Source organism: Oncorhynchus nerka, linkage group LG7, assembly GCF_034236695.1.
Source record: "Oncorhynchus nerka isolate Pitt River linkage group LG7, Oner_Uvic_2.0, whole genome shotgun sequence".
Classification (NCBI taxonomy): domain Eukaryota; kingdom Metazoa; phylum Chordata; class Actinopteri; order Salmoniformes; family Salmonidae; genus Oncorhynchus; species Oncorhynchus nerka.
The window spans coordinates 36522202-36547945 of record NC_088402.1 but is presented as its reverse complement, the minus strand read 5'-3'; the positions used below and the strand labels follow the sequence as shown (position 1 = coordinate 36547945).

Sequence of the window (25744 nt, the reverse complement as noted above, 5' to 3'; positions counted from 1 at the left end):
AACAACAGTTGCACTAAATTGGCTATAGTTCATGTTCAAGTGGGGGAAAACAACATTGTATTGAATAGGCCTTGCCTATCATTGAAAAAAACGAAGAGCTACATACAGATCAAATGGCCAGAGTAACAATATATTCAGCCGTGTTTGTGCTTATGTTCGTAAACTCCTGCCATTTATTTCTAACGTTGCTTGCCTTGATCTAACCACAAAGGGCGCAAGCGACGTTGCAACTCAGCGAGGAAAAATTGCTTGTCTCGGCGTCTACACAAACTACCTGTTTACCATTGTGGTTTCTAGACCACCAAGCCCATGGAAACTCTTGAGATTGTCATGCACACTATGGTGTCATTGCTGAACATGTCAGTCGGAACATATGTCCGGAAATCGCCAAAGGAGTTTGATGAAATTACAATAAAATGTTGTAGGCTAAAACACAAGAGATGAATGGAAATTGCCGAAGTAAAACTGAAAATATGTCTAACGGATAATTTTGTCTTCACGGTAAAAGCGGCATGGCGATGGAGCTAAATGCGTTGATGCTGCAGTCATGCGTAAAAAGAAACGTTCGCAGTCTTGGTGAAAAATGTCAGCATTTACAACACAACTATGCTATGAGTTTGTGGCTTTCAAGAGTTAATATTTTGCATCAAGTCTTTAATGCAGTGTTTGACGGATGAATTAATGATCAAGAGTACCACAATGGAAATAAGTCCCAGACTTTGTGTTATCCTCGTGCTTGTTTTTTTTAAATGGTCGAATGAATAAACTAAACTAAACCTGATGCTGAACTGTGAACTCCAATAATTTCCCCATAACATTCACGTAGATTCTTCTAGTTGTTAGGAATTAGATTAAAATAAAAAACATTTGGATTTACAATGATTAGGGGTGAACTTGAAGATATTTCAATCTATTTAAAAAATACAAGAGTTTTACCTTTATTTAACTAGGCAAGTCAGTTAAGAACGAATTCTTATTTACAATGACGCTGGGCCAATTGTGCGCTGCCATATGGTACTCCAAATCACAGCTGGTTGTGATACAGCCTGGTGTATGGATCAAATGCATTATAGACCCACAATTGGCACAAACAAGCGCGTTCAAATGCCAATGCCCGCGCGCCCTCTTTTAATAAACATTTACGCACGGTGGTTAGGCCACCATTTATTTACCTTGTCTATCGAGTCGCAGACAGTCAGAAGACACTACCATGGCTTATATCCTATCAAAGACAAATTATAAACGTATAAATCAACAGCCTACTTAGCTACATTAATAACAGGGTATTTACTTGTAGGTATTTACTTTTAGATTGTAACACTTGTTTGGATTTGCAGGCCTATTGAATAATGTGTTATGGCAATAAGTACCATTTATTTACCATGTCAGATAAAGTGTAGGCTATGGACCAATATCTGAAGGAGCTGTCAATACACGTACCCCTCGATTTTGCATATTTGGAAATGGTGCAAAGACCTGCAAAAATTTGAAACATTGCCATGCACACAAAGGGCTGTTCCGAGGTAGCTGCTGAGCCTAAAATCTGATTTTCCCACCTGTATTTGGGGAGTTTCTCCCATGATTCTCCACAGATCCTCTCAAGCTCTGTCAGGTTGGATGGGGAGCGTTGCTGCAGAGCTATTTTCAGGTCTCTTCAGAGATGTTCAAGTCCGGGCTCTGGCTGGGCCACAAGGACATTCAGAGATTTGTCCTGAAACCACTCCTGCGTTGTCTTGGCTGTTGTCCTGTTGGAAGGTGAACCTTCGCCCCAGTCGGGGCGCTCTGGAGCAGGTTTTCATCAAGGATCTCTCTGTACTTTGCTCTGTTCCTCTATCCCTCGATCCTGACTAGTCTCCCAGTCCCTGCTGCTGAAAAACATCCCCACAGCATGATGCTGCCACCACCATGCTTCACTGTAGGGATGGTGCCAGGTTTCCTCCAGACGTGATGCTTGTCATTCAGGCCAAAGATTTGTTTTCATCAGATCAGAGAATCTTGTTTCTCATGGTCTGAGAGTCTTTAGGTGCCTTTTGGCAAACTCCAAGCGGGCTGTCATGTGCCTTTTACTGAGGAGTGGCTTCCGTCTGGCCACTCTACCATAAAGGCCTGATTGGTGGAGTGTTGCAGAGATGGTTGTCCTTCTGGAAGGTTTTCCCATCTCCACAGAGGAACTCTGGAGCCCTGTCAGGGTGACCATTGGGTTCTTGGTTACCTCCCTCACCAAAGCCCTTTTCCCGCAATTGCTCAGTTTGACCGGGCGGCAAACTCTAGGAAGTCTTGGTGGTCCAAACTTCTTCCAATTAAGAATGATGGAGGCCACTGTATCTTGGGGACCTTCAATGCTGCAGACTTTTTTTGCTACCCTTCCCCAAATCTCAGAGCTTTACGGACAATTCCTTCGACCTCATGACTTGGTTTTTGCTCTGACATGCACTGTCAACAGCAGGACCTTTTATAGACAGCTGTGTGCCTTTCCAAATAATTTCCAACCAATTGAATTTACTACAGGTGGACTCCAATCAAGTTGTAGAAACATCTCAAGGATGATCAATGGAAACAATATGCACCTGAGCTCAATTTCGAGTCTCATAGCAAAGGGTCTGGATACCTATGTACTGTAAATAAGATATTTCTGTTTTTTTATTTATGAAAGAAAAATAAATGTGCAAAAAATTCTAAAAACCTGTTTTTGCTTTGTCATTATGAGGTAATATATGTGGATTGAAAAACACAAATTAATTTTTGAATAAGGCTATAATGTAACACAATACGGAAGAAATGAAGCAGTATGAATACTTTCCGAATGCACTGTATATTGGAAATTCTGTGACTATTCAGTCAATAGCTTTTGAACCAAGCATGCCATGAATATGGTATATTCTGAATCAGGGGTGGATGGAGAACAATCCACACCTTAAAAATAAATACTCCTCCTAATAATAATAGATTTCCGAATGCACTGTATGTTAAAAATTCTGTGACTATTCAGTCAATAGCTCTTACACAAAACATGCCTGTAACGGCGTTCTTCGTTTGTTGAAAGAGAGTCGGACCGAAATGCAGCGTGGTGGTTACTCATGTTACTTTAATGAAAGAAAACGGAACGATACATGAAATAACTGTGAATACAAAACAACAAACGGAACGTGAAACTATTTACAGCCTATCTGGTGAATACACAAAGACAGGAACAATCACCCACGAAATACAAAGCGAACTCAGGCTACCTAAATACGGTTCCCAATCAGAGACAACGAGAATCACCTGACTCTGATTGAGAATCGCCTCAGGCAGCCAAGCCTATACAACACCCCTAATCAACCGCGATCCCAAATACTACAAACCCAAATATATAATAAAAACACAAAATACAATGACCAAGGCGTGACAATGCCATGATTAGGACAATGATATATTCTGAATCAGGGGAAGATGGAGAAAATTACCCCCCCCCCCCCCCCAAAAGAAAATGCAATGAAAAATGTTATTGAACAACAACAAAAACATTATCCATCCTCCCCTGATTCAGAATATATAACTATCATAGTCATGGCATGCTTTGTGTAAGAGCTATTGAGAGAGAAAACCGAATGTCCACCGAATGTCCAATATAAAACACATTTTACCTCGGTCCAGCAATTATGCATGTGTTGTAGCCTATACATAACTGTGGCTAAAACTGGACCCCTCAAGCTAATAAAGCCTAAATGCCAGGATCAATACTTTAGATGATAATAAATAGACTGGTTTAAGAAGGAGCCAATAATGGACAGTCTAAACAAGCGGTGCAAGCGTTGTGTCAATAATATAGTACTAGGGGGTAACCCCCCCCCCCCCCCCCTGTAATTCACATTAAGACCACAAGATATTACCAAATTATTTCCCCAACACTTTCTCTGGCTGACACTCATCTTGCTCAACCAAAAATGGCCTGTGTCATCACAACTTTTGGAGATATTTCAACAAAACGCGTGTGGTAAGTTGATCTAATTTATTTCAATTTAGAAAAAGTTGTAGATATATTCCACTGAAGTTCGATCTATAATTGTTTAAAAAATATATAAAAGTAGGAAAGCCTTAAGATAAATAATCCATTTGTTTAGAGAGAACATTCTTGATATATTTTTACTAAAGTAATAATATGTTGGATGAGTGTGTTGAGGGCAACTCAAGGGTAACTGGCCCCTTTTTGGTTATGAATGGGTTTCTACCTGTCATTTAGACAATGACTAGGCCAGTTAGCGCTAGTTTATGCTAACTTGAATTGTGCTCCAATTTTACTTGGGATAGCTGTATTTGTTACGTATGTACAAGTTAGAATTGTGCAATAGCAGAGCATAAGAGAGTTGCCACATCAATGTTACACTGAATTAATTAGTTTTATACAATAGTATTGTTATTAAATGTTATGTTCCATTCCAATAGTATATTCAAATTAATATTGTTTTTAATTAATACAAAATTATTTCAAAACCTTTTGCTCCTGAATGTAATTTTAAAGACTACTTGGATCTAAAAACTTGCATTATTCAAATACTATTTAGTGCAAGTGTACTAATGGTGACATGTGCAACATCACCCCCCATATTGTATTTAAATAATAAAATAAGACAACTCGACTTAGCTTTTACGTAGTACTTACTAAAGAAAAAAAGGGGTGGGGGGGTGAGAGTATTTTTTTTTACACGCCCCTTTTCTAAAAACAACATTTAATGAAATAACTAATGTTGGCATTTATTTACATGACCTTTATCCGCATACCAATTTTTCTCCAAACATTGCTTTTTTTGTGTCAGCAATTAGAAATTGTTCTTAGTGTGGGCTAGTTACCCCCTATAACCCGAACCGTTTCGACCTCACGATTATCCCTTGAGAAATACTTCATTGGGGATTTCCTCAGCATTGATAGGGCGAGATATGTTTTAGCAGTCGTTAAACTGCCTAGTTCAAAATTGCCGCCGGTATAGGCATGTAACGCCCATCTGACTATCCAAGATAGCGGCTGCGGTGGCAAATTGGTTTAAATTACATGAGAAAAAAATTATGGTCTGTTATAATAAGCGTTTCTCTTGTCCTTTCCTTAATGACCTTCTGTAAAACCGTCCCAACAAGAAGGCTGAGTGAAGGGCTTTCTATAATTTTCACCAGAGAATTGACCAGAGAGAGAGATTGACTGAAGATAAATTCTGTGGAGGGTGCAAGATCAAGTCATGACCAGGTAAAACTGATTTCTTTATCTACAGTACATGTCTGCACCTGTCATGAGCTCTGAGGCGCAGGGTTGCAGGCAGATGTTGGGGGTTTATGCATCATGTGCTGTGTAGGTTAAGTTGTGTTTTATACCCAGAAAGCTGGTCCACTCCAGCATATCAAGCAAATGAATGGCTTAACAATATGTAACTTTTTCCCAGGTAATTTATTTGCACGTTATAGGCTGGTGGTTGGTGGTTTCGCCTGCAAGGTATGTGTGCATAGCCTACCCAATGGTTTGATTTGTAATTAAAAGCTTAGGCTATGAGATGCTTTTCTGTCATTTTGTAGATATCAAGTGGCCATCATAGTTTCAGGTTTTGATCAATTCAATTTAGCTAGGCCTACCTATTCAAATATATCCTACCGTAGACCTATTACAATCGGAATTGTTTTGTTTCCAAAAACGGATAGTCAAGTAATATGTCTGCCAGAATGCTCTGCTGAAGTTGAGTTAGTCGTGGTTGATGCCAGTAAAAGCCAGACTGGGCTTTAAATTGACAACGGCATTGAAAAAAAATGTGTCAATGTGAATTGTAATGAAGGGAAAATGTAATGATGTGACCTCAAGCGACATGGTGGATTTGATCGTATAGCCTACAATATTGTGTTTAAAAGCAACAGAGGATAAAATACATGTTGGTTAGTCTTACCGGTTTTCCTCCTGTAGATGGCGCCTGTTGATCACTAGAGATCAGTCTACTAACAGCAATCTGTTGATCAACGGTGTGTGTTCACTTCGCTGAACAGGGGCAATACAATTGTATGGGAGAATGCAGGCCATTCAGACAGGCGTTTTTCATCTGGGAGCGCCTTGAGCAAATGTTTACGGTCAGAGTTTTCCTCTTGTGGGCACGATTTATTTCGTTCGTAGCGAGAAGAGAGCTTGCTACCTTAGTGGCGTTAGGTAGGCTTCTACAACAATCAGACCGTCTACCTGAACGCAAGGGCGCTCTGGTTAGATCAACGGGAGGGATATAAACGCACAAACACTCGGTGAAGGTACACAAATCCTCTGCACTTTGAGATGTGGGTAAGAACGCTGTGTCGAGTGGCATTTTAGTAGCTTTTGTTATATTCGTTTGCACAACACGTTAAATATAGGCTATATAGCTAGTTAGCTACTTTAATTTAGCACATTTCAACCAGCACAACGAGAATGTCGTTAGCCTGCTAACGTTTGCTAGCTCACCCTTTTTTTCAGTGAGTGTTTTGATTGCAAACAGCCCATGTTATAGCCAGCATACTCATGGCAGCCTGCACATGCTTCTGTCATTTGCGTTGAAACGGAACAAAACATCCGATGCACATGTGTGATAATGCACGGTTGTTGTATTTTGCAAATGATTCCGAATGACTTTTGCGCGCTGTGTACGTAGAGAACGCAACACTTCTGGGCTGAATATGGGAAAACACGTGCTTCCCTCTGCCTGTGGCGGAGTCGCGCTGTGGAATGTATTGACTGTTTTCCTCTTGCACTTGGTTGTTATTGTAACGTTATGCAACCTGCTTTCAGCGATGCCGCTGGAATTCAACGTTTGTGAGTGTTGGGTAATATCAGCAGTGAAAATATCAGCTATAGTCTCTGGGCACATAACCTTTGCCCTGTCTGTTTTCCCGGCAACGTTTCCAACCATACTCATAACATGGGTATGGTTGTCTACACTCGGTCTCAAACGTGAGTCTACCCCCTGATTCCACTGCTGCACAGAGATAGAGAACAGGCTACATCTGTGTAACAAAGTGATTTGAATGCCTTTTTGTTATTCTGTGACAGACCTAATGCCAAGGGAAAGCCATGCTTGGCTGCAAATAAAGGCACGGAAGTCATAATTGACTGACTATTGTCTTTATGGAGAGGGAGGGTCTTCTTGCTCTTAACCTATTGAGGTGGACAATTGGATAGATGGTTGAAGTGTGCATCAAAGGGGCACAAACAATTGCTTCTTCCCTTTGAGGAGGAATTCCACAGCTCTTGAAACCAAAGTTTGCACAACAAAATCATCTTGTATGAACTCCGCTTCAGCCTCAGGACATGCTTGCTGGTGCTTTATAACCTGGCAGGGAGTCGTTGTCCAACCCTTTTATCTGACAGTATTGTTCATAAATGGGGTATTTTCCCTCAGATCTTTGTATCATGCCTCAATGAGTAATGTTTGATAGCAGGTAAAGGGGTGTGGTGGGCAGAAGTGCAGGTATCTGCTGGTTTGTCTATTTAAGAGAGGCTTTGTATGCTTCATTCTCACACACGTCTCCAGGCAGTCGTCTGTCAGCTGTGTACAGTCTTGTATCATTAACCTTTTTTTAATTTACTATATTATTTGTTTATTTAAGTGGAACTGACATAATGCTATCAGGTTGTAAATCACAGCTGGCCCGGTACATTGTTTGCTGCCTCAAGCCAATCGGGATGCACTGTTTCAGTTTTAAAACTTTGGACAAAAGTGGTTGAATGTAACGAAGGCTGGGAATGTCAATACAATCATACTAGCATAGGCAATGATGACAAGTCAGTCATAACGTGGCTAATAGGATAGCTTATCTATTGATTTATTTAGCAAGCTAAAAACACAGAGCCAAATGTTAGTTATAAATGCAACATGTAAAGTGTCGGTCCTGCGTTTCATGAGCTGAAATAAAAGAACCCAGAAATGTTCCATACTCACAAAAAGCAAATTTCTCAAGTTTTGTACAGAAATTTGTTTACATCCCTGTTAGTGAGCATTTCTCCTTTGCCAAGATAATCCATCCACCTGACAGGTGTGGCATATCAAGAAGCTGATAAAACAGCATGATCATTACACAGGTGCACCTTATGCTGGGGTTAATAAAAGGCTACTCTAAAAGGTGCAATTTTGTCACACAATACAATGCCAAAGATGTTTTGCGGGAGCATGCAATTGGCATGCTGACTACAGGAATGTCCACCTGAGCTGTTGCCATATAATTTAATGTTAATTTCTCTACCATAAACCGCCTCCAATGTCATTTTAGAGAATTTGGCAGAATGTCCAACTGGCCTCACAACCACAGACCACATGTATGGCGTTGTCTGTGAGTGGTTTACTGATGTCAAAGGTGTGAACAGAGTGCCCAATGGTGGCGGTGGGAATAAGCTATGGACAACCAGTACAATTGCATTTTATCGATGGCAATTTGAATGCACAGAAATACCATGTGATCCTGAGGCCCTTTTTTTAAGGAATCTGTGACCAACAGATTCATTTCTGTATTCCCAGTCATGTGACATCCATAGCTTAGGGCCTAACTAATTCATTTAAATTGTCTGATTTCCTCATATGAATCTTTGAAATTGTAGCATTTTTATTCAGTATAGCTAGCTGCTGGGAGGATGATGTCATTGAGTGAGTGGGCAACTTTTCCCCCCCATATCATTTTTTGGTGTCTACAGCTAGAGATGCCGGTGTCATTTGGTTAGCTAGCAAAACATGTGTATCACTTTGCTAGGTAGCTATGCTGAACTTGAATGACTGTTATCCACAGTTAGCCTATCTCTTAGTTGTCAATCAAATGTATTTGGCGTCCATCAAATGGGAGGCAAGGCAGGTTCAGACTCTGTTGTCAAAATGTGGTTTGGGACAAGCATGAATTGGCAGGCAAACTACAGAAAGGCAAGCAGGCTACTATTCTCCATGGACAAGCTGAAAAGGTTTTGAGTGTTTATCTACTGTTCACTCGTTAGATTTGAGCTCCTATCTCACTCTTGTTAACATTAGTTGATCTTGTTGTTGATGTGCATAGGCAACTGAGTGAGAGAGAGCCTACCTCATTGTTTGATCAATAAGACTGTAAAGTTCCCAAAATCTAAGAGGACTCCTGTGGAATTAGCATATTTTCAGAAATCCATTCAGGTGTGTTTTGAGGCTTTTGGCGAATGCTTTTTAATTACCGGAATTGCTGGACTATTAAGCGCACCTGAATATAAACCGCACCCACTGAATTATTAAAAAATATGTATTTTGTACACAAATAAGCCGCACATGTCTATAAGCCGCAGGTGCCTACCGGTACATTGAAACAAATGAACTTGGTCACTATCTTCCTCCTCCTGTGCACTGAAACCACTGAAGTCATCTCCTTCGGTGTCGGAGTTGAATAGCCTCAGAATTGCTTCATCCGATGTTGGATCGTTTTCATTGTCGCTCTCGTCACTTTCATCCGGAGGCAAATACCCCGCTGAGCTCATGCTGCCCCTTCAACACGCAGCAGTCCAGCCTTTCGAAACCCGTTGATGATAGTGGATTTTTTGACAATGCTCCACGCTGTCAGGACCCACTGGCAGACTTGACCATAAGTTTCTCTTCACATGCAGCCCGTTTTAGTGAATGATTTTTCTCCCCACTTGTCATCCAAGCCTACCACTGAACAAGGAGCGCCACCTTAAATGCACGATTTACACTGATGTCGAGTGGCTGCAAATACTTTGGGCCATCTGCTTTTCTTCCCTCTGAAAGCTTTTGTTGTCTTTTTGCACTAAGTCAGTTCCTCACGCTGCTGTTTCCAACGTCTTATCATCGACTCATTAAGGCCAAGCTCCCGTGCAGCAGCTCTATTTCCTTTTCCAACAGCCAGATCGATCGCCTTCAACTTGAAAGCTGCATCATATGCATTTCTCCGTGTCTTTGCCATGATGAGGGTGACAAAATTACTACCGTAATCAGAATGATGGGAAGTTTGAGCGCGCTCGATTTACGTCACATTATGTGACGGTGCTCAGTTTTTTGGCGGCATGAATCTTGTGAAAGCGGGAAAAATCCATAAATTAGCCGCGTCATTGTATAAACCGCGAGGTTCAAAGCGTGGGAATAAAGTAGCGGCTTATAGTCCGGAAATTACGGTATGTGAAGTCGCTCTGTTACTGCTGCCTGTAAACACGCAGCCCAGTTTAAAGTGAATGATGGCAGGCCTGTGTGGAAAACGTCTTATTTTCATATAGGCCTACTGTAGCTCTGATTGGCTATTGTTATGTAATCAAATCAACTTTTATTTGTCACATACACATGGTTAGCAGATGTTAATGCGAGTGTTGCGAAATGCTTGTGCGTCTAGTTCCGACAATGCAGTAATAACCAACGAGTAATCTAACCTAACAATTTCACAACTACCTTACACACACACACACACACACACACACACACAAGTGTAAAGGAATTAAATAATATGTACCTAAACATATATGAATGAGTGATGGTACAGAACTGCATAGGCAAGATGCAGTAGATGGTGTCGAGTACAGTATATACATATGAGATGAGTAATGTAGGGTATGTAAACATTATATGAAGTGGCATTGTTTAAAGTGGCGAGTGATTATATTTTTTACATCAATTTTTACATTATTAAAGTGGCTGGAGTTGAGTCAGTATGTTGGCAGCAGCCACTCAATGTTAGTGGTGGCTGTTTAACAATCTGATGGCCATGAGATAGAAGCCGTTTTTCATTCTCTCGGTCCCTGCTTTGATGCACCTGTACTGACCTTGCCTTCTGGATGATAGTGGGTGAACAGGCAGTGGCTCGGGTGGTTGTTGTCCTCTTTATGGCCTTCCTGTGACATCGGGTGGTGTAGGTGTCCTGGAGGGCAGGTAGTTTGCCCCCGGTGATGCGTTGTGCAAACCTCACTACCCTCTGGAGAGCCTTACGATTGTGGGCGGAGCAGTTGCTGTACCAGGCGGTGATACAGCCCGACAGGATGCTCTCGATTGTGCATCTGTAAAAGTTTGAGTCATTTTGGTGACAAGCTGGACCAATTCAGTTTGTCCGTGATGTGTACGCAGAGGAACTTAACTTACTACCCTCTCCACTACTGTCCCGCCGATGTGGATAGGGGGGTGCTCCCTCTGCTGTTTCCTGAAGTCCACGATCATCTGTTTTGTTGACATTGAGTATGAGGTCATCTTCCTGACACCACACTCCGAGAGCCCTCCCCTCCTCCCTGTAGGCCGTCTCGTCGTTGTTGGTAATCAAGCCTATCACTGTAGTGTCGTCTGCAAACTTGATGATTGAGTTAGAGGCGTGCATGGCCACTCAGTCGTGGGTAAACAGGGAGTACAGGAGAGGGCTCAAAACGCACCCTTGTGGGGCCCCAGTGTTGAGGATCAGTGGGGTGGAGATGTCACCTACCCTCATCACCTGGGGGCGGCCCCTCAGGAAATCCAGTCCCCAGTTGCACAGGGCGAGGTCGAGACCCAGGGTCTCGAGCTTGATGACGAGTTTGGAGGGTACTATTGTGTTAAATACTGAGCTTTAGTCGATGAACAGCATTCTCACATAGGTATTCCTCCTGTCCAGATGGGTTAGGGCAGTGTGGTTGCGATTGCGTCGTCTGTGGGCCTATTGGGGCGGTAAGCAAATTGGAGTGGGTCTAGGGTGTCAGGTAGGGTGGAGGTGATATGGTCCTTGACTAGTCTCGCAAAGCACTTCATGATGACGAAAGTGAGTGCTACGGGGTGGTAGTCGTTTAGCTCAGTTACCTTAGCTTTCTTTGGAAAAGGAACAATGGAGGCCCTCTTGAAGCATGTGGGAACAGCAGACTGGGATAAGGATTGATTGAATATGTCCGTAAACACACCAGGCTGCTGGTCTGCGCATGCTCTGAGGACGCGGCTGGGGATGCCTTCTGGGCCTGCAGCCTTGCGAGGGTTAACACGTTTAAATGTTTTACTCACGTCGGCTGCAGTGAAGGAGAGTCCGCAGGTTTTGGTAGCAGACCGTGTCAGTGGCACTGTGTAGAGTCCGGTCCTGGACAAGATGGATGTTTTTATTATGGTTTATTTAGTGCAATGTCTATTAATTGCCCAAACACGCAGCCGCTTTATAACTCTCTATATTACTTTAGAATTTTCACAAATGCCTTACTTTTTAATATAATGTTTGGGATTGAAGTAGAGTATGAAAACGACCATATGTTTTTTATCTAACTTGGCAAGTCAGTTAAGAACACATTCTTATTTACAATGACAGCCTACATCGGCCAAACCCGGACGAAGCTAGGTCATAGTGCGCTGCCCTATGGGACTCCCATTCACGGCCGGTTGTTTTTTTATTTGTAATAATGACAAGTACAACAATACTGAATGAACACTTATTTTAACATAATATAAACAATACAAATACATTTAGCCTCAAATAAATAATTCAACATGTTCAATTTGGTTTAAATAATGCAAAAACAAAGTGTTGGAGAAGAAAATAAAAGTGCAATATGTGCCATGTAAAAAAAAAAAAAAAATCGAACGTTTAAGTTCCTTGCTCAGAACATGAGAACATATGAAAGCTGGTGGTTCCTTTTAACATGAGTCTTCAATATTCCCAGGTAAGAAGTTTTAGGTTGTAGTTATTATAGTACTATTTCTCTCTAAACCAGGGGTCCCCAAACTTTTTCCTGTGAGGGCCACATAACTTTTCCCTTCTCTGATGGGGGGCCGGTGTCAGTTTGTAACAGAAAAAGTGTGACGATCGTAGGGGAGCTTAAAAAATGTATTGTTTTCCAGAAAGCCACACATAACCAAATAACACTTTCCAGGTTCTTTACAGAAAAAAAGTCAGGAAACAAATAACACTATTAATGAAATAAATAATAACTAAATAACCCTCTCTGAGTTCTTCACAGAAAAAACAGGAAATAAATAATAACTAAATAACTCTCTCTGGGTTCTTCATAGAAAAAAAAGCCATGGAACATTAACTTTCTGTCGTGCCATGCACAATCTTAACAGATAAAAGTTCAGCTCAGTTGTCAGAGCAGAATCTCTCTGACACATATGAGCAGTCTCTTAAAGTTCTTGTGTTCCTTCCTTATAATCCTTTTGTAGGTTCCAGTAGGCTTGTAGACACCGCTGTTTGCAGCTCTCTCTCATCAACTTTCCTGTGAAAACCACAAAAGAAGCAGGTTGAGAAACTGAACTAAGTGATACAGCACCTACACAGCACAATACATTTCACTACCAGTATGGTTGTAAAGATGGATTTTATCCCAGTAGATTTTATTATGATTATATTTGTTTATGCTCAGAATGACTCATTCAAGTCAGAAAAGTGAGCTTACCTATGTATGTTCATCAGTGTGAACTGTGGGCCTGCATCTGGCTGGTGAGAAGTTGAATATCAGGTTCCATTCTAGTTACAGCCAGTCTCAAGCACTGATGCAAATGTTCATCTGTCAATCTTGATCTCATCGGGGTTTTCAGCAGTTTCATGCGAGAAAAGGTTTTCTCGCAGATATACGTGCTGCCAAAAACTGTGGACATTTTCATTGCGTGTTTTTTGATGTTTGGATATGTGTCGTTTGGGAGGGCGGCATAGAAGTCAATGAGACTGTTGGGCTTGAATGCGTCTTTCAGAACATCACAGTTCTGTAACTCAGCCAACTCAAACTGATATGAAGGCTGGGCTTCATCAATGTCGGCAACAAAGGGGTTCTGAAAAAGACGGATTTCTTTTGCATGAACATGTAGTTCACTGAATCGCACACCGAACTCCGCCTAGAGCATTTCCAGTGCTTCCACACACTTTTCAGCTGGGAACGGGACCGCTGGGTTCTCTGTCGACAGGTTTTGGGTAGCAGGAAGATGGACGAAGTTGCGCTTTTTCACTTGTTCCAAAAGCAGCGCTAATTTCACCTCAAATGCTTTTATGTGTGAATACATGTCGCAAATGAGTTTCCCCTCGCCTTGTAGCTGCAAGTTAAGGCTGTTAAGTATTTCTGTCACGTCTGTTAAAAATGCGAGGTGCCATTTCCATTCTGGGTCGATCAGCTCTGGGACCGTTTTGTCTTTTAAATGAAGAAATGCGTTAATTTCGGGTAGCAGCTCGTAAAAACGCCTCAAAACTCTGCCCCGGCTCAGCCATCGGACCTCTGTGTAGTACAGCACATCTCCGTGCGTAGACTCCAGTTCAGACAGGAATTCTTGGAACTGCCTGTGTTTAAGTCCCTTTGCTCTGATGAATTTTATGCACGACACCACAACCTTCATTACAGAATCCCACTTCAACACTTTGCAGCACAGTGCTTGCTGGTGAATTAGGCAGTGGACTCGTAGCGGGGCGGTGAGACCCATTTTTTCCAACTCCCGGTTCATGCGTCCTATTAGACCGCGAGTTTCGCCCACCATGCTAGGAGCCCCGTCAGTCGTGATGCTAGCTAGCTTTGACCAGTCCAGGTCCAACTTCTCCATGGTTTGGCACACTTTGTCAAAAATATCCTCTCCGTTGTAGTCCCTTTGAGACTTTGGAGGGCTGCCAGCTCCTCGCATATCTCAAAGTTTGCGCTAACTCCACGAATAAAAATGAGCAGTTGCGCTGTGTCTTGCACGTCCGTGCTCTCATCCAGTGCTAATGAAAAAAAGTCAAATTCTTTCGTCTTCTGCTGCAGCTGGGCATATACATTACTCCCGATTTCTTCAACGCGTCTGGTGATTGTACTCGCCGACAGATTTACGGCATTAAATGCATCTTTCTTCTCGGGACACACCTCCTCCGCGACAGCATCCATACATTTCTTAACAAACTCTCCGTCAGTGAAAGGCTTACCGCTTCTTGCTATCAGTTTAGCAACCCGAAAGCTGGCCCGAACGGATGCCTGGTTCAGCTGAGCTTGGCGTACAAATGTATTCTGCTGAGATAGTAGTCCACTTTTTAGCTTTGAGAGTTTGTCTGCTCGTATTTGGCCTTGCAAGCTATCGTACTTGTCTTTGTGACGGGATTCATAGTGTCGGCGAAGATTGTATTCTTTGAATACCGCCACCATCTCTTGACAGATGAGACAAACAGCCTTTTCTTTGCATTGAACAAAAAAAAATCGTTTGTCCACTGCAGGTTAAATACCCTGCATTCTGAATCAATTTTTCTCTTACCTAACCTTTTCGCCATTATTCCGTTCTCTCTTTGACAGGGCCGGGCCTAGGATTTTTTTTTCTGGAGGCCAAATAGGAAAAAATTCGATAGCGTCTCTGGTATTGTTCAGAGGGCCGGGCCAAATGTGCTGACGGGCCGTATCCGGCCCGCGGGCCGTAGTTTGGTGACCACTGCTCTAAACCATTTGTATGTCATATACCTTTGACTATTGGATGTTCTTATAGGCACTTTAGTATTGCCAGTGTAACAGTATAGCTTCTGTCCCTCTCCTCGCTCCTCCCTGGGCTCGAACCAGGAACACATCGACAACAGCCACCCTCAAAGCATCGTTACCCATCGCTCCACAAAAGCCGCGGCCCTTGCAGTGGGGAACAACTACTCCAAGTCTCAGAGCGAGTGCCGTTTGAAACGCTATTAGCGTGCAACCTGCTAACTAGCTAGCCATTTCACATCGGTTACACCAGCCTATTCTCGGGAGTTGATAGGCTTGAAGTAATAAACAGCTCAATGCTTAAAGCACAGCATGCTGCTGGCAAAACGCACTAAAGTGCTGTTTGAATGAATGCTTACGAGCCCGGTGGTGCCTACCATCGCTCAGTCAGACTGCTATATCAAATCAGACTTAATTATAACATAATAAAACACAGAAATACGAGCCGTTGGCCATTAATATGGTCAAATCCGGAAACTATCACTTCGAGAAAACAAAACATTTATTATTTCAGTGAAATACAGAACCGTTTCGTATTTTATCTAACGGGTGGCATCCCTAAGTCTATATATTGCTGTTACATTGTACAACCTTCAATGTTATGTCATAATTACGTAACATTCTGGCAAATTGGTTCGCAACGAGCCGGGTGGCCCAAACTGTTGCATATACCCTGACTGCGTGCAATGAACGCAAGAGAAGTGACACAATTTCACCTGGTTAATATTGCCTGCTAACCTGGATTTCTTTTAGCTGAATATGAAGGTTTAAAAATATATACTTCTGTGTATTGATTTTAAGAAAGGTATTGGTGTTTATGGTTAGTTAGTCATGCAACGATTGTGCTTTTTTTTGCAAATGCACTTTTGTTAAATCATCCCCCGTTTGGCGAAGTTGGCTGTCTTTGTTAGGAAGAAATAGTCTTCACACAGTTCGCAACGAGCCAGGCGGACCAAACTGCTGCATATACCCTGACTCTGTTGCAAGAGAAGTGACACAAAGATATTCATGTTAGCAGGCAATGTTAACTAAATATGCAGGTTTAAAAATATATACTTGTGTATTGATTTTAAGAAAGGCATTGATGTTTATGGTTCGGTACACGTTGGAGCAACAACAGTCCTTTTTCGCGAATGCGCACAGCATCGATTATGTGCAACGCAGGACACGCTAGATAAATGAGTAATCTCATCAACCATGTGTAGTTATAACTAGTGATTATGATTGATTGATTGTTTTTCATAAGATAAGTTTAATGCTAGCTAGCAACTTGCTTTGGCTTCTTGCTGCATTCGCGTAACAGGCAGTCTCCTCGTGGAGTGCAATGAGAGGCAGGTGGTTAGAGCGTTGGACTAGTTAACCGTAAGGTTGCAAGATTGAATCCCCGAGCTGATGAGGTAAAAATCTGTCGTTCTGCCCCTGAACAAGGCAGTTAACCCACCGTTCCTAGGCCGTCAATGAAAATAAGAATGTGTTCTTAACTGACTTGCCTAGTTAAATAAAGATGGAATAGAGGTGTAAAAAAAACAAAAAATCGACCGAATTGGTGACCAAAAATATCGATTTCCGATTATGAAAACTTGAAATCGTAATTAATCGGTCGACCTCTAATATGAACAGATTTTTATATACGATTTCATGTTGCTATAATGCTATCAGTTCCACTTTAAGTCTGACTTTGTTAGTATAATGAGTAATTAAGCAATGTCAAGTTACAAGTTAATTGACATGAGAACTTGAGAAATAGCAACTCTACAGAGCGCCAATGGCTAAATTACTTCCGGACATGAAGGGTTTGTAGAGTTCTTCCTCCTTCTCACCTTTCTATGCTCTGGGCTGGTCAGATCTGCTGTAGTCATGGCAACTCCACAGGGGCCTAGGGGATCAAAGCCTTCACCAAGCCATTCCAGGAGATTGCTTTCACGTTCTCTCTCTGTCCCGCTCTCTCGATGCCATATATATATATATATACCCAGACAAAGACAAGTCTTTCTTGCCTTCTCTCTCTTTGCAGCTGGGGTTATCCCTACCTAGGGCTATAGAGGTCATGAAATTTTGTCATGCGAAAGACTGCCTTTCTCAAGGGTAATTGACAGTTAATGAACATAAACATCAACATTTATAATATAATGAATCAATATAATTATAATATAGTATAATGTATCAATTGAATATATACCATAGTAAATCCATTGTTTGTTTCAGGTAGGTCTAAAGAAACATGATATGAAGAAAATGTTTTTCAGATGAAGAGAATATGGGTTGGCCTATCTATTGTAAGTCATCTGGCTATGCCACAGGCTTGTTCATTTAGCAGACAAGATATGTCATTATTTTTTATGAATTTATAGTAAGAAGAATATAATTGAACTTAGCAGAATAAAATGTAAAGGATATTTTGGATGATTTGAAACAGGTTTTATAGGTTTTAAAGTTGCCAAATAACTCTAGTTGTTAATGATACAAACCTTACATGCTGACCAGACCGCACGTGCGCATGTTGATTTTTGTCAATCCACCCCAGATGCGCTCAGGACACGCAGGTTGAAATATCAAAGCAAACTCAGAACCAACTATTAATTTGGGGACAGGTCGAAAAGTATTACACATTTATGGCAATAGCTAGCTAGCTTGCTGTTGCTAACTAATTTGTCCTGGGATATAAACATTGGGTTGTTATTTTACCTGAAATGCACAAGGTCCTCTACTCCGACAATTAATCCACAGATAAGAGGGTAACGTTAAACCAAGTTTGTTTCTTGTAATCTCTCTTCAGGCTTCTTCTTCTCCTTTGGACTTCACACGGCGGTTTAACTTTAACCTCTACAGGATCGGTGTTTCCCCCTGCGTGACGGTTGAGTAATGTAGGCTAATGTGATTAGCATGAGGTTGTAAGTAACAAGAACATTTCCCAGGACATAGACCTAACTGATATGGGCAGGAAGATTAACAAGAATTTAAGCTAACTGCACTGTCCAATTTACAGTAGCTATTACAGTGAAAGAACACCATTCTATTGTTTGAGGGGAGTGCACAGTTATGAACTTGAAAATGTATTAATAAACCAATTATGAACATTTGGGCAGTCGTGATGCAACATTTTGGAAAAAATGCAATGGTTCAATGGATCGATCTAAAACTTTGCACATACACTGCTGCCATCTATTGGCCAAAATCAACATTTTGCCTCGATCCCTAAGTCATGTTGGCCTTTCTCTTGCATTTCAAAAATGATGATTAAAAAATAAACCACCAAAACTCTTCCCGGAGCTGGCCGCCTGGTCAAACGTAGCAATTGGGGGAGAAGGGCTTTGGTGAAGAAGGTAACCAAGAACCCGATGGTCACTCTGACAGAGCTCCAGAGTTATTCTGTGGAGATGGTTGTCCTTCTGGAAGGTTCTCCCATCTCTGCAACACTCTACCAATCAGGCCTTTATGGTAGAGTGGCCAGACGGAATCCACTCCTCGGTAAAAGGCAAATGACAGCCCACTTGGAGTTAAATGTAAAATTTCATCATTTTTTAAAAACATATTTTATTTGCAAACATTTCTAAAACCCTGTTTTTTGCTTTGTCATCATGGGGTATTGTGTGTCGATTAGTTTTGTTTCTACATCAGTCTAAGGCTGTTAGGTAACAATGTGGAACAAGTCGAGGGGTCTGAATACTTTCTAAAGGCGCTGTTCATGGGCTGCACGGTGCGACTAGAGCGGGCCTGGATTACAGGCTACCGATTTATTTGAGAAAGTCGCAGAAAAAGCTTGCGCTCTGTTCCTTGCCTTAAACGCTGTTCTCTCAAGTGATCATATTTCCATCCATCAGACTACTCCAATTGATCACGATTTAGGGGCAGAGGAAAAAAGACATGTCACCCCCCTATGTGCCCGAGGCCGCTATCCTCCTGTTTGTTTGGGTAGGATACTCTGGTTATTTCGCTCCATGCATCAACTTCTGTTTGAGGAGCATGCAGCCTCTCACTGCACGGCGGGATATTCCATACGTAGCCTCTCACTGCACGGCGGGATATTCCATACGTACGGTAGTGAGAGATTCTGTAGCCGAAGGTATCCTAATGTGTCACCATATTAATTATGAAAATATAAAAACATGTCATATTACTAGGCTATTCAAAATCAATACAAATTCTGTATTGTAGGCTAACTCTGTAAGTCGCCCTGCACAATCAATGAACCAACAGCATCGCCTAGGCCCATAGGTTCTCTCCTAGACTCATTGATAAAAACTTTGGAATGTAGCACAAGATAACCAGTCCATCCAGTATACATGATAATACATTCTACGTTCAAAGGCGATTTACTAGAATTTGTTTAAATTGTTCTAGCCTATATTCCAAAATTAAAGACATCTCAAATAAAAACCTTTTTTAAGCGGTTTTCTGCTGTGCGTAATTTGCTGTAAGCTATGTATTGTATAACGAACGGCACAATCATTATTTTATTTCAGTTTTTTTTCTGTCTTGATGTCAGTGGTTAGAAGGACAATAGATCCTTGAGTACCAGGGCATTAGTGAGTTAGACAACCAACACATGTCCTGAATGCATAGGAGGAGATGACCTTTTTTGGAATTTTATTGTGGTCATGACTCATGACTGCCGGTGTGGGGGTAATACAGTTTTCTCAACAGCCCTACCCCAATGAGTCATAGTGACATTTTAATTTAACCCTAGTCCCCAATTTAGTCTCAGATTATACCCTGACCAGAATTTGGTGGTTTTAGCACCGACATTACGGTATAAACATCTGAACTATTGTCGCTGTGAAGCTGTTAATATGAAGCAGTTTTCTTTGCTTATTCACTTAATCCCCTTTTTGTTTTGGTGGCTCTGTTTTGCATGGCTTTTTTTTGACAGATTTGGGGAAGCTGCATACAAAATGTTTTTTATTTCAAGAGAAAGTTCTGTTTAGCCCCAATTCAGAGTCACACACCGAAGTGAACTTGTAATTTAGAATGGTACTGTGAAATTTAAGAAGTATTTGTCCGTGGAGAGATGATTTGATCACTTTGCTGCTTTATTAAAATAAAGATTCACCTATTTTGAAAGTTATATTGTTTTTGTGAATCTCTGAGCGATGTTCAATCAATTCCCGGGGGCCTTTTCATGTTTTCATGTGTCTCTGCACTATTGTCTTTCAAGCAAGCTGAAATTCTGCTGGGGTGACATAGCATCATGATAAAGCCGCTGTCACTACACTGGAAGTCAATAGGAATACAACTTTTAGACCATGAAAATGTCTATCATACATGTCAGATGTAAATACTGGCTGATGTCATAACGCAAGAGCTTGTCTTCTCTCGAATGAGCCATTGATCATATTTTTGCGACATTCCTACTTTGAGAAATGTATAATTTAAGAGGTTGCTCCACATTTCTCCTATTTGTCTGCCTCATCAGTCCAAGGGTGCATTCATAGAGATACACTGAACAAAAATATAAACGCAACATGTAAATAGTAGCCATCTTTCATGAGCTGAAAGAAAACCCCAATAATGTTCCATACCCACAAAAAGCTTATTTCTCTAAAATGTTGTGCACATTTGTTTACATCTCTGTTAGTGAGCATTTCTACTATGCCAAGATAATCCATCCACCTGACATGTGTGGAATATCAAGACGCTGATTAAACAGCATGATCATAACACAGCTGCACCTTGTGCTGGGGACGTAAAAGGCCACTCTAAAATGTGCAGTACAGCAACGAATATAAGTCTATGAAGCAGTTTTATAGAGTTAGTATTCAACAACAGAAGGGACATGTCTCAGTTACAAACAATTTTCTTTACAGATAACAAACATTAAGTATTTATTGCTGAATTGTAATGACAGCCACTAGCAGGTTAGCTTATTGGCCAAAGAGCAAGCTAACTAGCTAGCTAACTTGCTAGCGAGCATGAAGGAGAACTCTATGGGAGTGTTAGCCATGCTGTTGGTAGCGGTAATCATATTGTATCCTTAGCTGGCGGGAGCGTGCAATTGGCATGCTGACTGCAGGAATGTCCACCAGAGCTGTTGCCAGATAATTTAATGTTAATTTCTCTACCATAAGCCGCCTCAACGTCATTCTAGAGAATTTGGCAGTATGTCCAACAGGCCTCACAACCACAGACCACGTGTCACCAAGCCAGTCCAGGATCTCCAAACAGCTTCTTAACCTGCGGGATGGTCTGAGACCAGCCACCTGGACAGCTGATGAAACTGTGGGTTTGCACAACCAAAGAATTTCTGCACAAACTGTCAGAAACCGTTTTCAGGGAAGCTCATCTGCATGCTCTTCGTCCTCACCAGGGTCTTGACCTGACTGCAGTTCGGGGTCATAACCAACTTCAGTGGGTTAATGCTCACCTTTTGATAGCCACTGACATACCATTTATTACAGAGAATCTGTATCCTCTTGCCTATAGGCGACTTAGCTTATTCAAGCCTGTCTCAAAATACAACACGGCACCTTTAAGACCAAAAGAAAACTATTCACGTGACTCGCTTTTCAAAGATGTCTAGAAATGTACTCGTTTTGTGCCCTTGTAGGAAGCAATCACTCCCCTATTGCTGACTACAAATGATCTATAACTGGGCTAATAACTCGCTAACTCGCAAAGGATATAAACAAAGTGTGCACACGTGGTTACATGCAGTTCTCGCTTTGATCTCAAAACAAGCGTATCTACTAACGACCGTTCATGCTGTAAACACATTCCAGTTCAAAGTAAATGGCACAGATCCATATGGCAATGGTCTATTTAAGCAATAAGGCATGAGGGGGGGTAAGGTATATGACCAATATACCATGGCTAATGGATGTTCTTATGCACAACGCAATGCGGAGTGCCTGGATACAGCCCGTAGCCGTGGTATATTGGCCTCATACCACAAACCCCTGAGGTTCCTTATTGCTATTATGACCTGGTTACCAATGTAATTAGAGCAGTAAAAAGAAATGTTTTGTCATACCTGTGGTATACGGTCTGATATACCACGGCTGTCAGCCCAATCAGCATTCAGGGCTCGAACCACCGAGTTTACAATTGCATTTAGGCCTATTTCAGCTCTGATTGTTTATGCCGCACGGGTATGTGTAGAGTAAGGGCTGAGTAGTGCATGTCAATGTAATAGAATCCTACTCCGATGCATTCTGCCTCCAACAAAATCTCTTTGAATAGTTTGTTTTGGTATTTTCCATTGAAAGTGGCTGTTATTGCGTGGATTCTATCACATTTGCCACAGTAAAAGGAAACGTTGATGGTGTTAACAGCGAAATCTCTAGAACAGTGGTCACCAACGATATCTATCTACGGTCAGATTTTTGTTTGGCTTAACTTGTCATGCCAACGCATTGTTTGGGACATTGCTCACTCATACTTTTTAAAATAATTTGCTTTTTATTTTACTGTGCTGATGGCGCCTGCATCTGTTGGTCATTCTCAGCAGAGGGAGAAAGCAGCAGACTGAGGGTTCGCCTCTCAACATCCCTCCACTCTCCATTTACTCTACTAACCAAAAAGGTACACAGTCCTCCAGCTGCTAGTGAAACTCGAGTCGCACCGCATCATGCACAAATTCATGTTGTTACTCCTATGAACAGAGAAAGTCAAATATTCCTCTATATTAAAGAAGACCCAAGCCGCTAATAATAACAATGCAAGCCTATAGATGCACCTTCCTACTGAGTAAGAAATTTAAACATGAACTTTCATGAACATACGGAATCTCTTTGCCATATGTGTTGACAGTTATCTCTTGTCATGATTTTAAACATTTTGAAATCTCACAGTATCAACTTTTCTGTAGCTTTCTTTTATGCCTGCTACGTTGCTGCAGACACTATTCTGAGCCGTCCGATTGGCCAGCAGTAGGCCTATAGTGCTCTTGATTTCCTCTTTGGGCCCGCCGGGAAGACAGGATTTTTGTACCTTCAGACACATGAAATGGTTCAAAATGGCATCTGTTTTCCTACCCAGCGTGCAGTGCAGCTGATTGGGTGCACCTACTGCCAACAACCCCCCCCCCCCCCCCAATCAAATAGGAATGGCTTGGAGATCAATCGGTTGGTGACCACTGATCTAGAAAGTTGGGTGAAGTTCAATCTCTCTGTAGGCGTATATTTCTCTGTGGCAGTCCGGGGAGCTGCATGGCAGTCTCGGGGCAAGCGTGCGCCCCAACACACATGCAGCTTAGAGGGAACATTGGTGACAACACTAGGAATGACCCAGAGACCCTTGAGCTATGTGGGTTATAGTGACAGCAGGGCTCCTCTCATCACATGTATGTCACGCTGGAGGTGTCACATGGACACGCTGGCGTCCCTAATCCTTCTTATTCTGATGGTCATGGACTAGTAGTCTTAATGATTCCAGTGAGTTTTTTTACTTTATCACTCAAGTATAATAACTCAATGCATGTACATTGAGTTAACGCTCAAATGTCATCAATGTGTGCATATCCCAGACCAGTGGTTCCCAACCAGGGGTACTAGGACCCTTGGGGGTATGTGGTCTAGCCACAGGGGGCATTTGAGAAGACTCATTAGACCTTAGACTTACTGGTAAAATGCACAATAGTGAGTACTCCAGACAGAGTCAAATTCAGTTGGTGGTACATTAAATGAAAACTGTTGGGAACCAATGACCCAGAGTACAGGCTCAATCTAGGTGATGGAAAAAACAGCCAGATTTTCCAGTGATGTAACCTGGTCTACCAAGCCTGAAAAAACGGTTCTGCAAAAGCTGGTCCCTGATAATTGTAAGATCCCCCACACAACGCTCTGTTTTCTATTAGTGCCCTTCAGGAATGCAGCATCGCCTGCGTATATCTCGCCCTACGAGATACGAGCATCCTTCACAACACTGCCCAGATAGGTAGAAACAGGGTGAGGGAGAGAGAAACTGAAAGGGAGAAAGAGAGATTGACACTGCGAGAGAAACCAAGGTGGAGACAATTGGAGAAGCCTAGAGAGGCAAAGACTGACCACCAAGGAGATCTCAAACGGGCTCTGCAATCTGAATTTTTAACCCCTTGGTGAATGAATGTTTGAGATGTGTTTTTTGTTTTGTTGGAATAGGGAGATTAGTAGCTACTGAATTGGATGTTTTCATTCTACAGAAGGAAACTTTGAAACCCCCAGAAGATGGGTCACCCTGACATAGGTGAATGTACTTTATATAAAGGTGAAATAAAAAAAGACAAACTAACCAAGGACACACCTGCTGTGGAATGTGTATGTGTGCATGTTCCAAGAGTAGGCTAATTAGGCTATGCTTGTTCACATTTTGGACAAATGGCTGTTGTAATAGATGTCGTGAAAATATTGTACATTTTATATTAGACCTATTCGAGTTAGATAAGACAGTCTCCAAAAGGGTTGTGGCAAGACGGATGAAGGGATGAATGGCAGGTATATTTATAGTTCCAGTAGATTGTCTTGGAACGATTACTCAGATTAATGATGAGATCTGTTGGCGAGGTGCTTCCGTCTAGACAGCCTGAGACTTCAACCTGTCCTCATTGCCACAGGTAAAGTCTGACATATCTGTGCTAATCCTCATGCATACAGCATCTGGGTAATCCTGTTATGCCACTCTGACAGGGGTGGACTATGTTCTTGATTGGCCTTGTGACCCAACACAGAGTTGGCACCGTCTATGGAGTTATGGGGGCTCCTCGCCGTGTCTAGCTTACTTAAGTAGGGCCCTATAAAATCCTGGATGTCGAACGCGGAATCCAGACATTGAAACAGAATTCAACAATATTCGAAATGTATAGAATTTAGAAGAAAATATATTCTAAAATGATTATGACCAAGAATATCATAAGACATGAACATAAATTGCGTAAATTGCATTTGCCTTCAACCTTCTGAAGCACAGTGTTAAATAACACTGACAACAATATTTTTTGTGATTTGATTTTATTAGTTTTCTTATTTTTACGTTATAAGGTTGGTAGCAACATGGAATATCATTGTGGAGATCTGTTGCAGATATTGTCTACTATAAAATCCACAATGGAATGCTCTATGGGATGGCTGGCTAGCTAGCTAAGTCGCTAGCTAGCAAACGTAGCTGCACACAATATCAGCATGTAGCGTAGCTAGTTAATGCACTTTATTTAGGTGATTTTACAGCTATCAATTTAGGACTCTACAATCTCACCATGTTCAATCTGCAGATAGTTGTGCCTCAGAGTAGAGTCAACATTCGCAAGGGCAGATATACTTTTGAGGATTGAAACGTTGCGATGGATCATTGGGGATCATTCAATATTCCCTTTTGTTCAGTGAAATCATCCCATGTGAAGAGTCAACTCATTTAATTAAATTTCAGTTTGTAACTAAATCGTTTTTTTTGGTTTCCATTGGACGGATTTTATCACTTGCAATTGTCTACTTATGATAAGGT

At 41.6% G+C, this 25744-nt stretch overlaps 1 protein-coding gene across 5 annotated transcripts in view; it reads left to right on the top strand.

The window, feature by feature from the left end:
• Positions 1-5035: 5035 nt before the first annotated feature.
• The window catches only part of LOC115131535 (semaphorin-4A-like), a 58465-nt gene continuing 37756 nt past the window's right edge, over positions 5036-25744 (top strand). For 2 of the 5 annotated variants that reach the window (XM_029663333.2, XM_029663328.2), the window contains exon 1: positions 5990-6283. The gene's annotated coding sequence lies outside the window, so the exon portion shown is untranslated. Of the gene's footprint in view, positions 5219-5989; positions 6284-25744 lie in introns of those variants that run through there. The other 3 variants (XM_029663331.2, XM_029663330.2, XM_029663329.2) reach the window with 3 other exon arrangements.